A 10,873-nucleotide genomic window follows, 5' to 3' on the forward strand; every position below is an offset into this window, starting at 1 on the left:
TTCATTAAAACTCATCCTTGTTTCTACTACCATTTATTACACTGCCTGAGTAAAGAGGCTTCAAATTCGCATTAAACATTGGTCTAGGAGAGTGGGGAGTCAGGTGTTCTGGCTTTCTTCTTCTAAGCCATGCCCAAACCTGGAGATCACTGCACAGAGCCACTTGGCAGTCCTTTCTTCACCACCTCCTGCTCGTTTTCTGGCTGTGCTACACTTCGATCTCTAGTATACCAGTTCCATGCACAACCGGAAAGGTATAGATGAAAATGAAAAGCCAGCATGTGCGCAGGCTTGTTCACTTTCTTACATCTATAATGATTAACAACACATTAAAATGTCATGATTGCAGAGTTTCTGTGAGATTCACTTACTATACCAGGCATACTACAACTCACTTTTGTTTTAATGTGGAAAAAGATGGTTTGAGTGCTGGACTACAACCTGGGAGACCAGAGGTTGAATCCCTACTCATCCATGAAGTGCACTGGGTAACCTTGCGCCAGTCACTGCCTCAGCCTAACCTACCTCACATGGTTGTTGTAGGCATTAAATGGGGAGGAGGAAAAGTGTGTATGCCACCTTGAGCTCCTTGGAAGAAAGGCAGGATACAAATGTAATAAAAACAAACCAAGCGGTAATGAACAGGATAAATATCTGGAAGTGTGTGAGGACCATGGGGGTTTTGTATTCATGCAGTACTTAAATATTGGGTATTCACACATACCCCATCTTCAGAACCCAGGTCCAGGTATGTAACCACTTGGTTATAAGAGCTTCATGTAAACGATGACAGTATATTGAAAAACCGCATACCAGATGGATCCCTGACACTTAGAAAGTCAATGCTTCCCGAATAAGTCTTTGCTCAGACTTGACGTGGTACTAATAAATGATAGGCCCAACAGACTGACTCATGTTGCAGGGTGTGATGTTTTGTGTTTTTTTCTTGCTTTTGTGGTGGGACCTGGCATGTTCCAAGGACTATTTTGCACCAGCATCTTTAAACTGATGGTGTCTGGCAGGCCATTTGTTGCAAGTTCTTCACTCGTTTTGGCTTGTGGTGCCAGCTGAAGACCACTAGAGGGCAAGATGGATCAAGCAGCAAGTTTGAGAGGATAAATTATTATTATTGACATATGGAAGGCATTTATTTAAAGCTTAATATCATTAGCATCTCTAAACAGTGTACATAAAAAACCATAGAGAATAAAACAATAAAAAGATCAAGTGTAAAACTGAACATAAATCCAAGCTCTTGCCTGAAAATACCTGCTGAAATAAAAAGTCCTTGCCATATACATGAAGTCCAGCAAGGAGGATGCCTTTCTAATCTTGACTGGAAGGGAGTTCCACAGCATTGGGCTCACAACACTGAATGTACAGCAGCTAGTATATAAACAGTCTTCCAAATAAGTTCCACTCAGAGTAGACCCATTTAAATTACTGGATTTAAGTTACTATGACTAAAGAGGCCACAATCTAGCACTTATATAATGTATATTGAATTGCAATCAGAAAACATCAGTTAGCAATGCAATTCCAGAAATCAATTGAACAACAACAAAAGCCATTCATAAAACAGTGATCCATAAAGGAAACGTCAGTAGCCACAACAAATGAAACAGATGCACACATGAGATCTGTGCCTCAACACTAAGGACACTCCACAAAGTGAGTAGTACAATGGGAAATTCTACTCATCACAGCCTGTCACACCTCAAGAGCTGGAGAATCTGGACCAAGGCCTTGAGCAATGAACAGCATGTGGAGAGGAACACACGCAAGATACCAGGCCCATGGGGGGGGGGGCAGGCAGCCTGTGTACAGTTGCCCCAGGCCTCGGAAGGCTAAGCTGGCTCAGGAGACCTGCTAGGGACCGACAGCTTTTTTGTTTTGAGTTGTATTTTATTCTAACAAGGAACTCGGCTACATTAGTAAAGAAACAATGATTTGAATGCACTATAAACATGCAATACCAGATGGCGCTTTTGTAAACAACCACAAGGCACCGTACAAAAATGGCAGCCAGCACCCACAAATAATCCATAAATATTGGTTGGTAAAAACAACCCTCATTTCAAAGGCCTGTCTAAATAATAGGTTTCTTGGAGATGTCTAAAAGAAGGCCAGGAGGATTCCTGTTGACACAGGGTAGGACCTGCTATCTTAAAGGCATGATCCCTATTAAAGGCTGACTGAAACTCGGGGATATGGGGAACCCCAAGAAGTGCTCCTTCAGAATACCACAGTGATCAAGGTGGAACATAATGAATCAGACAGTCCGTATTTTTGGACCCAGGTGTTTTGGTTCCTTTGTGAATTAACCTTAGAATATTGAACCTGTTCCGGAAGCAACTTGATAACCAGTGCAGCTCTCAGCATATCTTAATGGATATCGTTGGCTGTTAGTGTCATAAGAAAAGCTGCTTTCTGAGCTATATGGGCTTTTAGTCAGTTGCCTACCATCATGAACTTCCAGGCACAAATCAAAAGATTTGATTCTATGTTTTCTCGCTCATTTTTGTAGCTGAAAAGCTCTGTTTCTCTCCAGACTATTAGGGCATTGTAGATTGAAAAGAAAACCTTCCTCCGTAAAGCTACTTGAACACCCAAAACCTAGTTATATGGAGGATGCCTGGGGTTTGCTTTTAAGTGCCACTGGCGTGAGTCAAACCTATTTTCTTTCTGCTTTTATTTAATCAGAACCCACCGACTGTGCAGTGGTCTAGCCCTACTGAAGGTTGGCTGGAGTTCCAACTTAAACTAGGGCTACGTTAAGTACAACTAAATGCAGAGCTCATAAATGGATCAAGGTTGGGGAGAATTGTTATTATTCAGATGTCTTGGTTTCTTTTTAAGAATTTTAAAAGGTTTTTCACTGTAAGACCTGAATTCTTCTCAGGAGGGAGCCAGCTGCCCAGCAGAAATAATGGCATACATACAAGTACATAATGCATTATTTGAGATTAAACGCCCCCACCTGAAAGTTGGTGGTTTTTGTGTGTCCATCTATTCTGGTGTAACAAACCAGCACATTGTTCTAAACCAGGAATGGGGAACCTGAAGCCGTCCAGATGTTGTTGGAGTCCAATTCCCATCAGCCGCAGCCAGCGTGGCCAATGGTCAGGTATTTCTTATTAGAGATTACCGCCCACATACTTCTGCTGCGCTTTCTGCTTGTGTGGTGGCACCTCAGTAAAACCTAATCTTACTGTTTATAGCAGAGTATTTCCCTGGCGGCAGATGACAGGAACAGTAGTCATAGTCCTCAGTCAAGAGCTTCCTCTTTGTCCTCAGTCAAGAGCTTCCTTTTTGCTTGACTGGTTGCGCAAGCATTTCTCTTATAAAATATATACAAACTATTTAAATGCCTTCTATATCTCTCCAGCATGGTATAAACTCAGCATGTATGTGTGCTTTCCTTGTCCTGAAATTGCATCTCCAACTGACACCAATTAAGCCTGGAGTGCCACTCCCACATACTGAAGAAACTTCTGGAACGCTTTTTAAAGTTTAAAGGAACTATTAATCTGTTTCGTGAAGAATGTATTCCTAACATTTCTTTGATTCCATTCATGATTGCATTCCATAAAATGTCTCACAGTCAACGGAAACCATTTTGGAGCAGACCTCCTGATGAGATGGTATCTGCAGGAAGCCCTCTTGATTGGTTGGGTATATAAGGGGTGAGGGGATCTTTTAGGTATTCTGGTCATAAGCTTTGTGCACCAGAACTGACAGTTTGCTAGGAGTTGCAGTCCAGCAACATCTCCAGAGGCAAGAGCAGTTAAATGGCAAAAGGCACTGGGTGAAAGAAGCCAAACAATTCTAATAAAGCGTGATCTAATAAATCAGGCAAACATTTTTTTCAGAGAATGTGCATTCCTCTTTCTTTCGCCAACAAGCCAAAGTAGCTACCAACAATGCTTAAATAAATTTAACCAATTGTAAAACAATAAGAGCAGGGCAGAGGGGACCCATCAAAAACAACAACCCAATAGTGGAAAATAATGAAGTAAAACTAGCGAGAAGATAGCAAAAAAACAACAACCCCAAAAGCAAATAGTAACAAACAATAGGCCAACAGCAACATACAAATTTGTTACCAGGTGCTGAAAAATAAGCAATGAGGAGGCCAAATGGGTTTCTCTTGGAAGGGGCATTTCAAAGAAGAAGAAAAAGAAGTCACACCTGAAAAGGCCCTGTTACATTTGGGGTGACATAACTCCGGCCCGCCTCCTGGCTTCCTAGGAAGCCTCTTGCCAAATAAACATGCCTAGGTATTTCCTATCCCTCTCAGCACCAACATCTACATCACTCCACCTCCAAAGTTGAGCCACCCACCCCTCTGCCCCCAATGATCCTGCAGATTGCTAATTGAGGTATGTGAAGATTGCTACATGCCAGATCAACCTGTGGGTGTGGCTCTTTCAGGCTGCCTGATTAGAGCATGTGAATTCCCCACCCTTTGGGAGAGCGTCACCCACCTCCATAGAAATGCCTGGGATTGGTTGTGGGGGAGCCCAGGGCATGATTGGTTGCCTTTGGTTGACTGCAGTGAAATTTGTTTGCGTGTGTGAGGGGGGTGGGTTGTTGGGTCAAGTTGGCCATATTGATTTGTATGCCATCGGTGGGTTCTTGTTGTCTTGTTGGACTCTCTCTCCCCACCTCTCTTCTCCCCCAACCGTATACTGTATACAACATTAATGTCTCACATCGAATGCAACTGATCTGTAGAAAAGATTCTATGACCTGAAAACAGAAACAATGCACATACTTTTGTAACCCAAGAAAATCTCATCAATCTTTCGCATTCCTGGAACCAGCCTGGTAATGGCCCACTAAAGATGTCATTGAGAAAACAAGGGAAAGGGGGCTTTGAGCCGGAAAACAAATGGGTAGGGCCCTCCCTTCAACTCTTAGATAGTTAGAAACACAAAGTCTGCATTTGTGTGATGTTACCTAGAAGCAAAGCAGGAAGATGGAAAGCAGAGAGGTGGAACAATGATTGATTACTGTTTGAATCTAAGGCTGCCACTATGGGAGAAACAAGATTGTTTTGGGGTGTTAATGCTGTGAACCCCTCCACTGTAGGGTCAGGTTGTATAAATGTGTAAAGAAACCATATATCGTAAAGACACCACAGTCTCTGCTGTGCTTCACTCCCAAAACGAAACACAAACCCTGGGTAAGCACCTGAAACCCCAGGATTCTTACACCGCTCAAAGATTGGGGTGGTGTGTTGTTCTGACATTTTTGTTTCGACCAGCTTCCACATTTGGGTGAACAGGTCTTTGCCAAAGGCGTCTACTTTGTATTGTTTAAGAATCTAGCTGCTGTCACTTTTTTAGTTGTTTTTTAAAATGTTTTTAGCTGAATTTATTTTGCACATCACCTTAAGACATGTGGAAGGCCCGGTGGGCACAAGTGCCACATTGGCGACCCCCAGATATAAAGCAATAAAATAACAAGAGGACCTTGAGAAATGTCAGTGCCCTCTGAAGAAGAAACAGAAACCAATTAACAGAAACTAATTGGAGATGCTCTCTTCCTGAGCAAGTTTCAGAAGCATTGTTAAAACCGGCTTTTGGAGGTTGAGATATGAGGAAATGCAACTGGGGTGGAGGTTTTTTCGCAGCACTTTGCCCCACTATAATTTGGCTGACGGGGCCAACCCTACAATTAACTGCAGTGAGGCCACCTGCCACCCCAGGAAGCAGCAGTGGAAGTCCCCAGCCACTCCTTCTGAGCCCTTCTGTTAGAGGACAGAGCAGAGAGTGCCACATGGCCTGTCTTCCACCTCCCAAGATAGCCTGCTTCCCTCAGGTGTGGTCGGAGAAGGAGACTGTCCCACTGTAGATGTGGGAGTAAGATTCCGCTGCCAGTCCAACTGGCTTCTGTATGCAGAATGCAGGACAGGGTGAGTGGGATGCCTCAGGCAGCAAAACCTCTTGGGCCAGCCAGGAGAGAAGTTGAATTTGTGGTTCTGCAGCAGGGGTGGGGGACCCCAGTCCTAGGGGCCCACTGCGGCTCTCAAATACCCTCCGTTTGGCCCTCAGAACTCTTCCCAGGCCCCACCCATCACCAGTCCAGCTTCACACCCCTCTTTGAGTGTTTTTGTTTGGCTAAAGTATGTCCTTCAACTCTGACAATGCCTTCTGCTTGCTTGGAGGGCAGAGAAAGGTGAGTGAATGTGAGTAGAAACCACCCAATCATACGAAGGCAAGATTTACACACATTCCTCCACCTGCTTTAGCATGTGGCCCCCGAACAGCTGCCCAGAAGAGAATGTGGCCCTTGAGCTGAAACTGGGCTAGAAATGCAAGTCTTATGAATAAAAGCCATTGTTTTTCACTTGGTCTGGTGGTCACTCTGAACATCTGGTGCACTGTGCCCTCCTTTCCTCTAGAGGAGTGTAAGCACATGGCTGCTTGGGTCTGCTGCCCTCTCTGCTGCCCCTGGATAAAAACAGGAGAGTCCTGCTGGATCAGGCTGAAGGTCCAACTACCCCAGGGCTGTACAGGGCCCTGCAGGGTTACATGATCTCGCCCCTGGGTGAATTTCAAAGCCCTCTGCAAGCACCTTTATTAGTTAGTTAGTTAGTTAGTTAGTTCGTCAAGGGTCAGGAAGCCCCAAATTCCATTTGACCCTCTGACTGCTCATTAAACTATGTTAAGAATAGAACCCTTCAAAATCCAGATCCTATGTATCTGAGCCACTGTGATATTATAATATGCCAAAGCTGTGGGGTAGTGCCTGCAAACCAACCAACCAAGATCTTGCTAGAAATATTTGGTGGCAGTTAAGCCTGATTAAATTAACAACCATGCTAAAAGAATAGTGACAACTATCAAAGGCAATTAGATAAATGGAGTCTGTTAACAATTCATGTGAAAAGAGAATTAGGAATATCAAGTGTTGGTGTGGATTATTTCTTTTTATAAGCCCCAACAGTGTAAAACAAGTGAGAGAACATATGTTTGAGTGTATGTTTAAAATACTGTAATATAGCTGTATTATGAAATGGTTTGGGCATTTGAATTTTTATACATATTAAAGTAAATATGGAAAAAACAACCCCTTCTAAACATTGCAAATGAAAATAAAATACAATAAAGATTTGTTAATAGCAGCATAATTTCCAGAAAAAAACCAAGTTTTTATTTTATTTATTTTATTATGTATTTTATTAAAGATTTTATTGGTTTACAAAAGTATGTGCAATGTCTCTCTCCCCCCCCCTCCAAGTAACTATTTTTACAGATCAGTTTCATTTGTTGAGACATTAGGAAGAAAAGGGGGAAAGAGGTGGAGGGGGGAAAGGTGAGTGGGGGTGGGTGGTGATGTTTCTATTATACTTAATATATATGGAGTTCCAAGTTTTTATTTTAAGAATATCTCACAATAGACCTCACATACCACACCCCTAGCTGGCGATGGGAGAAAAATTTGCTTCAGTTTGCACACAAAGGCAAACCTACCTAATTATTTGGAGAAATCAGCATTCAAATGCTGTGAATTTTCATGAGGCTTTTAAAAACGGATTGCAGACTGATGTGATGTGGAAATGCGGAGAACTGAACTTAAGTCTGGAAAAACAAGAACCTGAGAGGAACTGAAGCTGACAGAGGCACTCATCCCTACCCATAGGACAGGTAATCCCCAGGCAATCATTTGTCAGAAAGCAAACATCTACAAAAAATACAGTTTAAAGTTTAACGGGATACACTGTTTAAAGACCCACACCTTATTCTTAATATTGCTATAAGCCCCCCCCCTCGCCCGCCCCCGCCGCATCACCCTCTTCTGTGGCACACACATTCACTCCTGGAAAAATGGGATTTTACTGCCATTAAATAGTCATCAAGCTTGTCTTTTGCATTTTTCATTCAGTGAGTGGTATGCCAACTGATGTGGTTGGAGTCACCATTTGCCTGAGAGGGGAAGTTTATTTGACTAAAACATCACACACACACACACACACACACACACACACACACACGACTCTTTGATCACTTGTGAGATGCTCTTCCTTGGTCCTTCATGCACCATCACCAGGTGACACGAAATTAGATTATATTGTCACACAAAGTGCATGAGCAGCAAAAAGAAACTAGAGCTAGATCTTTCTGATTCATTTCCTCTCTTTATATTTAGCTACTGAATTACTTTTATTATGAATGACTTACTATAAGACTGCTACAAACAATAGCATTTTGTAGAACACCCTCCCCCCCCTTATGCCTTCAAGATATACTATATCAGTCACTTTAAGAATAATAATATTACTGGAGGTGGGGGTGGCTGTGTCTTTGCTTAGACTTGCCTAGACTTGGTTACAAGTTCAGTTGCAGTAGGTGAGTAGGATATGGAGATTAGAGGGCTATGCCAAAGGCTTAAAATGCATGTGTAGATGTGATGTGAATGCCCAGGTCCATGGAGGCTGATACAAACACCATTTATGCTACCAGGGAGATGCTGTAGCTCAGCGGTAGAGAATGGGACCACTCTCTCGTGTGCAAGATTAGCTCTGTTGATGCTTCCAAGTTGCCAGGAGATGCCATGAATAATTGAGTAAGCTGGAGGGCAAAAGTAACCTTAAGCAGCTAATGGGGCGGAGGGCCTGAGGGGTCCATTTCAATCAAACCACCCTCATTCTGAAGTCTGGCTGATCATTTTTCTGTGTAGGGATTGGGAGCAGAACAAGCATAATTTGCACCAAGGCTGGATACTCTGGGTAATGGTTACTTGTGTGTGAATGTGGTATGTATGTCTGTGGAATGAAGATCAGGGCATAACTTGAGCTGAAGCTCAGTCTTCAAACTTGTTTTGCACACCATAGCGCCATCTCTTTAAATTGGCCCTCCTTGTCATTCGTAGCAGTTTCATGCCAAAGCTACTTTTGATAGGGTATTAAGAGTGCAGGCCTAGAAGAAGTGGATACAGGGCTAAACTGGGAAGTGATATTCAGGGGTTTCAGTTACTCCTGCTAAGGCTTGGTTTACAGTCTCAGTTGCTGTGAGGCATGTGGGTTGTCCTAAAAGCCAAAATGAGTCCAACTGCATTTCATAACTCTGCTTTTGTAGAATGTGTGCAACAAGCATGCATTTTCCATGACACAAGCTTCAGAATGCCTATCTTGCAAAAATCCTCACCATGATCAACTCCCACCTGGAAATCTATGCCCCCACTGTGAGACGATGTGCGGATCCAGAATTGGCCTCCACAGCCACCCATGAACACACTGTTAAGTCCAGGGGTCAGCAAGGTTTACCTCACCTGGGCCAGTTCACTCCAGCGGAGAGCATGCGTGAGCGCGATTTCTGGCGTCTGCGTCTGCACAGACGCAATTTCCAGTGTTGGTGTCAGTGCAGACGCGATTTCTGGCATTGCGGAAGCAAGTCCCTGCACCACGCTGCGCACAGTGTGCGGGGACTCGCCAAGGGGGCGGCTCAGGTTCAGGAGTGGCTTGGGGACCGGTTAAACGACCCTTGTGGGCCGCTTGTGGCCCATGGGCCTTAGGTTGCCTACCCCTGGTTAAGACCATATTCATGGAAGGCAATCTTACTCAGTTACGAGTGACTGCCAAAGAGAAACCTTGCAAAATTAACTCTTTGCCCTCTTCTTTCATTTATCAGAGAACGGTGAACCATTACAAAGTTAGACAGTTAAGCTGAGGCTTGAGAACCAGCGTTGGTACCTATTTATATTTTTGATAGCTCTTGATCACCTGCCCTGAGTCGTTGTTATTAAAATGGGGCAACTCAGACCCCAAAATATTTTTGAATTAAAATATGCCAAGTATTGTGAACACTTGCTCAGTTGACACTCCAATGGACAGCTCCAGTGGGTCAACTGTGCTCCCCCACAATGATTTGCAGCTCTCGGGGGGGGGGGGGGATTCCCAGATACCTATTATTTGCATCTTTTCCCTACTTCTGTGGGAAACTGGCAGCTAAGGCCCACCCCACCCAAACCCATCAAACGTGAAGGGGAGAGGATGCTTCCATCTTTTCACTGCCTCTTCTCTTTGATTCAGGGGTGGGTGTGTTGGAGTTGACAGATCTTCTAGTCTGTTTCTGCCAGCCAGACATGCCCCACAGCTCTTCTGAGACCACGTGAAAAGCCTTGTATGCTTTTGCATTTAACTCAGCAAGAAGTAATAGCAATGAGAGGGAAGAGAGACAAATTGAGACAATAAAGAGAAGCTGAAGAAAGAAGAGGGGAATAAAATACTGGTGGGTTAGCAGGTTGGGGTGCAGACCTTTGCTTGTGCGAAGATACAAGAAAGCACGTTGTTTCCCCCTGCTATGTAGAAAGGCTGGCCCTGGCCTTGCTTACAAAGAAAAGCAGACAAAGAGGATGAAGAGAGAACAATGCAGGGGGCTGCAGAAAGGAGAGACCAGAAGTGGCACAGAGAGGGGGGAAAGGCAGCTAGCGGATGGCAGCTGGAAGGCAGTAATGGCCACCAGCTTCAATGGCTTTAAAAGAAGACTAGACAAATTCATGGAGAGGCCTGATGACTGCTATAGGCCATTATAGCTATCTTCTGTCTCCATGGTCAGAGAAGCAGTATGTTTCTGAATGCCAGTTGCCAAGAATCATAAGGTGCTGGTAGTAGTAGCGGGGTATAAATAATAATCAAGGGGCTCTTTGTATTTTCTTTTGTTAATGGGTGAAAACAAAGACCCTTGATTAAAATGTAAAGTCGGGGGAGTGCTGGAAACTGTGCTGCAGCTAACTAGTGATTTGCTCCTCTGAGGAGAAATATGCAAAAGCAGGCCTTGGTGTGAGTCGTGATCCCCTGGTTGTAGGCCTAGCCTGTGACATCACTTCGAAATGCTGCGTTGAAGACAGCCATCTTTGTGTTTTT

The sequence above is a fragment of the Podarcis tiliguerta genome (assembly GCF_965153285.1).
Source record: "Podarcis tiliguerta genome assembly, chromosome: 8".
Lineage (NCBI taxonomy): Eukaryota > Metazoa > Chordata > Lepidosauria > Squamata > Lacertidae > Podarcis > Podarcis tiliguerta.